Source organism: Montipora foliosa, chromosome 8 (genome assembly GCF_036669935.1).
Source record: "Montipora foliosa isolate CH-2021 chromosome 8, ASM3666993v2, whole genome shotgun sequence".
Taxonomy (NCBI): Eukaryota; Metazoa; Cnidaria; class Anthozoa; order Scleractinia; family Acroporidae; genus Montipora; species Montipora foliosa.
Window position 1 is genome coordinate 25,274,452 of NC_090876.1, and position 7,091 is coordinate 25,281,542.

A 7,091-nucleotide genomic window follows, 5' to 3' on the forward strand; every position below is an offset into this window, starting at 1 on the left:
AAAAAGAAAATGATTTAATTATTAAAGCAGCAAACAGAAACCTCAAAACGCGGACAATTTGAAACCTTTGATTTTCACTAACCCTACAGGCAGTAAGAATAAATAAACAGGGAGCACCGCTTTTAGGCTTCGCTAAATCTATATTAGACTGAACTAATGCAAGTATTGAACGATATAAGCTAGTTGCTTGCCAACAAAATTGCGGCTCGTCCTCGCGAACGGTGAATTAACATAGATGAGACTATAAGCGAAAAAATTAAGCCTATTGAGACTCTGGCGGCAACGATTTTACTGATTGTAGATTTGAAGCGATTGTTTCGGGAGATCTCTAAAAATGGTGGAATTTGCGAATAAGCTCCAAACGAAGAAAAGGAAGTTCCAAAATGCACACAGTCGAGGAGCTGCATGGGGCAATCTTTTTAAATGCATAACCTGGGGAGCTTTCATATGGACCTAAAAAGGTGCTATAGGTCACTTCGGAAAATACCATAATATCCAGTTTCTCTTGGGAATACAATGGTCCCAAGAGAAAAAAAAACAATGCTTATTCAAAATTTGAGGGGGACAAACAAAGAGTATTATGGTATTTTCCAAGTGGCCTATTCCGTATGCAATAGACCAATTTCGATATATTAAAATTCAGTCCAAAACAAAAGACATCATCTCGAGGCTATGGGAATAAACTCATACAAATCCTAATATTTATTCCCCAGAGCCTCGAGATGATGTCTTGTTTAGGACTTAATTTAAATATATCGAAATTGGTCTATTGTAGAATCTTATTGACCTGATTATGGTCCCCGGAGGGTGGGGTGGGTGGGGTGTTTGGGTCTTGTAGGGAACGGTAAATTGGCCCCAAGAGGAGTGTCGTTACTGTATGGACAAACTATGTTTCAGCCGATAGCAGCAGCTTTTTTGCACAACGGGTTTAAGAACTTTGTATCTTGGATCTCTACGAGCACGTATTTTGTTCCTTTTTTTTTTCAGAAATTGATTGATTTCTGTGGTGAGGTATGAGCGAGCATTTCGGGTATGAAAGCTTGCGGGTTTCTGAGCTGTAAGGTCATTGCCATGAGTGAACTCGATGAATTTTCGAGGCCTTCCCAGTTTCTATTCTTGTAGAGAACGGCAGGCATGTCGATGTTTTAGGCGATTTATGATTGGCTTGATGTCACATACGACGTACAAAATATGGATCACTCAACCCTTCCGGTAAACGAGAGACAAGACTCGATAAAAAAACGAGTACGATACACGATATGAATCACACATGAAAGAAAACCTATCGAGGCAGTTCTGGTTTGGATTCAGAATACCTCGATTTCGGAACGAAGACATTACTCGTTAAAATATGGAGGTATTCGTATCAATTGTCGAATCAATTATTATCCAGTCTTGTGTCCCTCGTTTACCAGAAGGGTTGAGTGATCCCAAAATATTTACAATCACTGATTCATTCAATTGGTTTGTGATAAGAAGATGTTTACTTTTGGGGCTCCTTGTAGGATTTTCTATTTCTTGGGTGAGGTGGGTATCACCGAGAGAGTCAAACAGCTCCAACGAGTGACATGAATATTGCTAATTACTATTTATATTAGTAATGTTTTTGTTGTCCGACTGAATTAGTTAAGGTACAGAAAACCTACGAAAGGAATACAAATATTCAACAATATGACATTTCTTGCACACTTTATTCAGTGTATTGTATAGTAGGACCGGTTTGATTACTTTAATTCATTTTCGAAGCAAGAACATGTGAAAAAGTCTAATTAGTTGCTATAGTTAATACGATTTTTCGAGCGAAATTCCCGCCCTTTGACACAAAATTTTATATTTGCTTCTTCGAAAGAGCTTTGAAAATGATGAAGAACGGCGTTTATTTTATTGTGATAGCTCTCTTAGTTGCCGAGTTATTCAAGATTTTGATTTATGCAAATTAGACGACTTGTGACGTCATATAGTGGACACAAGATGATGTAAAATCACAAAAAAATGGAATATCTCTAAAGACTTTTTCTGTATAGAACTGAAACTTTTTGCAGTTCTTATACTCATTACAAAGTTCCATGATATGGCCCACTGTGACGTTTCCACAGCAACGCAATGGGCTCCAGGCCCCCTCCATCCAAAGGGTAAAATCAGAGTTTCCCTCCCCAGTAAGGGTTATTTGCTCTTGATGTTCGTTCAGTCCGTGTGACCGAACATGGTCATTACACAGCGCAAGCACAAGGAAGTCTGTTAGACTCTAAAGCAACAAAGAAGGCATTTTCGATATCGGAAAGGTAGAGGTCTGGTAACGAGCATGTTGCTATAGTGACATCATAATCACAATTACAACGTGTACTTTTGGTAGCACATCAACCCTGCAAAATTTCAACCCTGCCGACGAAGTATTTGCAAAGATATTCCATGTTTTGTGATTTTACATAATTTTGTGTCCACTATGTGACGTCACAAGTCATCTAATATGCACAAATCAAAATCTTGAATAGCTCGACTACCAAGAGTGCTATCACAATAAAGTAAACGCTGTTCTTCACCGTTTTGAAAGCTCTTTGGAACAAGCTAATAAAAATTTTTGTGTCATATGCACTTTAAGGCCATGCGGATTAAGTGTGACTAATTGTGTCATCCAATAGGCTTCTCTGGTAAGCAATAACTGGTCTAAATGTGATGGATTTTTGAAGGATGTAACTTGCTCAATGATGATAAAACTCATTTGACAAATCACGGTCATGTTGGGAACTATTATAATCTACTGCTAATTCACAGTTCTTCTAGCTATTGTTGAGCATATTCGATTTATGGTTGCGAAATATAATTTTAAACTCAGTGGATGTAGACCCCACATATTGTAAATTACATTTACGGCACGTTGAGAGATAAAGTACATTTTTGGATGAGCAGGACAATTTTTGTCGGATAGGATAATCCCACTTGTGGCCAATCTTTGGAATTTTATAGAAGCTTGAAGTAGGAAATTCTAACACAAGTCACACCTATTTTATCACATTTGAAACAACGGCGTCATTGACCGTCTGATTAGCAGCAGAACTTGGTCGAAATTTAGATGGTGCTAAAACTTCTTTGAGATTTTTGGTTCGTCGGTAAACAGGGAAAACAGATTTAGCTGGACAAATTTCTGTGATTTGAGGTGAAGATCTTAATAAATGATGATGTTTTGAATGTCTGGCAAAATGGAATTATTATCGAGTATCAGAGGAAAAACGTTTTTGTGGGCTTTAGTTAACCTTTTTGCTTAAAAATTCGGATCTTGGAATTTTAAGAGCCTTCTCATACTGTTTGTCAACTAAATCTGCCGGGTAATTTTTCGACTTAAGATACCCTTTGTATTCTTCACATCTAGTTTGCGAAAACTCATCGGTGGAACAATTGCGCTTAATTCCCAAGGCTACCCCATAAGGAATTGCCCTTTTGCAATGTGACCGGTGTGAACTGGAAAATGGCAAATAAAGATGTCTGTCAGCAGGTTTAGAATAAATGTCAGTAACCATTAACCCATCCTTAAGGTGTAATGTAAGATCCAAAACATGTAAAAATCTATCTGAATAAACCAGTTCAAATTTGATGGTGGGGTACAGAGAATTAATGTCGTCAGTGAATTCAAGCAATTTAGACAGACCTTGGGTCCAGAGATCAAAATATCATCTATGTACCTCCACCGGGGCAGCGATTTTAAGCTACCTTCGAATTTGGCTTTTTTATCGATTATGCCCGTTGCTAGGTCTGCTACACGCATTTTTTGGTCCCATAGCTGTACCATATTTTTGTGCAAAATTTTGTTCGGAAAAGTGGCAATCAGTGTTAACACGGAGGCAAATTTCAACAACCTCAGCTGTACAATCGGTAGAGGGAAATTTAGAAGATCTAGAATCAAGGGCCTTCCTAACAGTAACGGCGGTAATACCCAATTGCAAGTTGTTGTCAATGTTAGTGTAAACCTTCATATTCTGCCTACTATCTGTTGAGTCCAAAGACCTCTTTCATAATAGTGGCCAAATAAAATACTCTTCTGTTTTTATGCTACTAAACCTTTCTAGCCTCGTAAATTTCAAAAGAATTTTTGTTTCAAAATGAGGGCAGTAGGTGTGAAGGTTGTTCATTGGACCATTGGCAGCCCAAGCTCGCGTCACCACAGACAGCCGTTGAGAACTTAAACGCGTTATAAGACTTTGTATAGGAAATGAAGTACCGTCGATTATGAAGCCTAAAAAATGCTCAATTTAACGTTCATTTTATTTCCTATACAAAGTCTTATAACGCGTTTAAATTCTCAACGGCTGTCTGTAGTGAAGCGAGCTTGGGCTGCCTATGACTGGACGGGACTTTTCAAACCCTTCGCTCACATGAAGCTGTTCTGTCGTGCTTTTCTAACCGCTGACCGACTATCTCGGAAGAGTGATTCCGACGGATTCCTATTTTTGGAAGTTCTCGTGCTGCATGTTAACGTTAATCAAGGTCCTACTGTAATTCGGATTGCTTGGTGTTCTTTTAATTTGTGAGGTTTCGATTTATTTTTGTGTTGTCCCAATCATATAGATTTTTGGGTGATTCGATTTATTTTTGGGCCTTTTAATTTACATTTGCATGGTTCGATTCACCCGTTTTTGTTTTCATTTTATTCGAGCGTGATCCAAACTGTTTATTGTGGAACTTAGATTTTATTCGTTACGGAGAGCAATATGGGTTTGTAGCGAATAAAACTGGTAATTATCACGTTTTCAAGATTTATAATGTAAGTCGTATATTCAAACCTATAAAATAGCACCAAATTAGTGTATACGGGCTCAGTGGCCAAGTGGTAAGGCGTCGGTCTCGTAAACCGAAGATCGCGAGTTCGATCCTCGTCTGGGCCTGCGACAATTTTTTGCAATTTTTTTTTTTTCAGTTCAGTTTTAATTCTTTCTTCTTCTTCTTCTTCTTCTTCTTCTTCTTCTTCTTCTTCTTCTTCTTACTCTCTGTTGCAGACTCACAGACTCCCCGGATTTTTTAGAAATTCTTGCACAGTGACCAGTGCACTCGCTTTGATACGCTGACGTTATACTCGAACGTTTGCCGCTTGCGATTTTAATACAACAGGGTCTGGTGAACTGACCCGAAAACTGAGCGTGAATCGAGAAACTAAAGGAATACAGCCGTGATTCGTGACCAATATATTAACCGGTACGCGTGATCTTTTAAAGTAGTAGTGCGTAAATCGAGATTTCTCCCGTTATAATGTCATGAACATCAGACAACCACGTAATTTGTCTGTCAAGATGTAAATCTATCATTGTTTTGTAACGTAACGTAATACACCATTGTCATGTTCCGTTCTTGACCTCTGTGACTCATTTGTAGTTGGCATGAACTGAGAGAAAAGTTGAGAGACAAGATGTTGTAATCATCTTTAGGTCACTGCCAATAAGAGGTTTGGATAAAATGGTAACAAGTCCGCTGGGCGTTTTCACTTGTAAATTGGCCATTTTCGAAATATCAAATATTCAACTTGATTAGTGAGGCAGTGAGGACAAAAACAATAGAAACACGTGAGAATGAATGTGAACATATTTACATATCATCCACTTTCCTTTGCCTTTGTCCTCCAAACCTCTATTAGCTTTCAAGCTGAATTTTAATAGATCGAAAAAGGCTTATTGTTGCAATGGCGAGAATCAGAGTACTCGTTTTGTTTTATTTGACGCCGGAACCGGGCAAAATAGAAGGACAACAAAGACAAATTTAATGTGCCTATTAGACTAGGCGAAGTACTAGAAAATTCGAATATTTAAGGGTCCATACGGCAAATCTTAGTAAAAGTTGGCGACAGGTGCCATCTTTTGTAATTTTTGACGCAGAATCCGAATTTCAATTCGCGGTCGTCAACGTTGATGTTGCGTTTTTGCCAGAAAAATGACGTCAAATGATTGACACTGAATACCTTCGCCATATGTTTCTTCTTCCAAAGCGCAAATTCAGTTAGCTGTGTATTGTCAATCAAAATGTTCAAAACGAAAGAAAAAGATAGTAAGTATCTGTTAAGAATAAATTTTCCGGTTAGAAAAAAATTTTCTCTGCAAAGAACCAGAAATGCACGAGGAAAATCAAATTACCCACCGTTTTTGTTTCATGTAGATTTTTTTCCATGAGGGCGTAATACTACCTTAGGCCCGTTTTAAACGTCGCATTTTACATGTGCCGAATCTAATGCAAATGAAAACAATCTATTGTTTTCACCATTTGCATTAGAATCGGCACATGTAAAATGCGACGTTTAGGAGGCCCTGCGCCTAAGATCCGGCTAAAAAATAAAATCGGCCGATTTTTATCTCCCAAGTAGAGGCTACCGAATACTATTTCAAAATGAATTTCTTTTGCTTCAGTTTCGCTTTAGACTAAATATATCCAGCTCCAAACTGCTTCGGTCAGACAACAGCAAAATCACGCCGAAAATCCCGGGGGGGGGGGGGGGGGTGGGACGTGCGGCCAGCCAGGGTATGTTTTTCGGGATTTTTGTCTTGAACAGGGTATCCAATTTATCATTTTTTGTCTTAATCAGGGTATCGATTTATCAATTTTTGTCTTAAAGTGGGTTAAATGTCTTAAACAGGGTATCAAAAATCGGAATTCTGTCTTAAAATGGGTAGGAAAATCAGCGATATTTGTCTTAAACAGAGTCAGGGTATGAGGGGCCACGCTGCACCTCCCCAACCAGGGATACATTGAGTACCCCCCCCCCCCCCGGGCCGAAAATAAGCCCCCGCAATAAACGGTTCAGAAGTCACTATCGCAACGCAAAATAACGACAAAACTACACAGTGTTGAAGAAAAAGGGCTTTTAATGCAGTATCATTCCATAAACATCGAAAAACTAACAAAGCGAATAAAAAATAAATTTTCAAATACTACATACTAAATAGACCTAATCGGCTAACTCAATGTTGTACCCAATTCAAACCCTTTGGGAATACAACGTTTTGTTCCAGGTATTTCCATATCATTTAAATATGAATGCTATATTATCATGCAAATACAATACACAAAGAATCTTAGTCCCGGGAGATTTGAATTGGGTACAACATTGAGTTAGC

At 38.4% G+C, this 7,091-nt stretch overlaps 1 non-coding gene across 1 annotated transcript; it reads left to right on the forward strand.

Moving 5' to 3' along the window:
* The first annotated feature begins 4,805 nt into the window (after positions 1-4,805).
* On the forward strand, positions 4,806-4,877 carry Trnat-cgu (transfer RNA threonine (anticodon CGU)). The gene has a single exon. It is a non-coding gene; the product is annotated as a tRNA-Thr (tRNA).
* Positions 4,878-7,091: the final 2,214 nt, after the last annotated feature.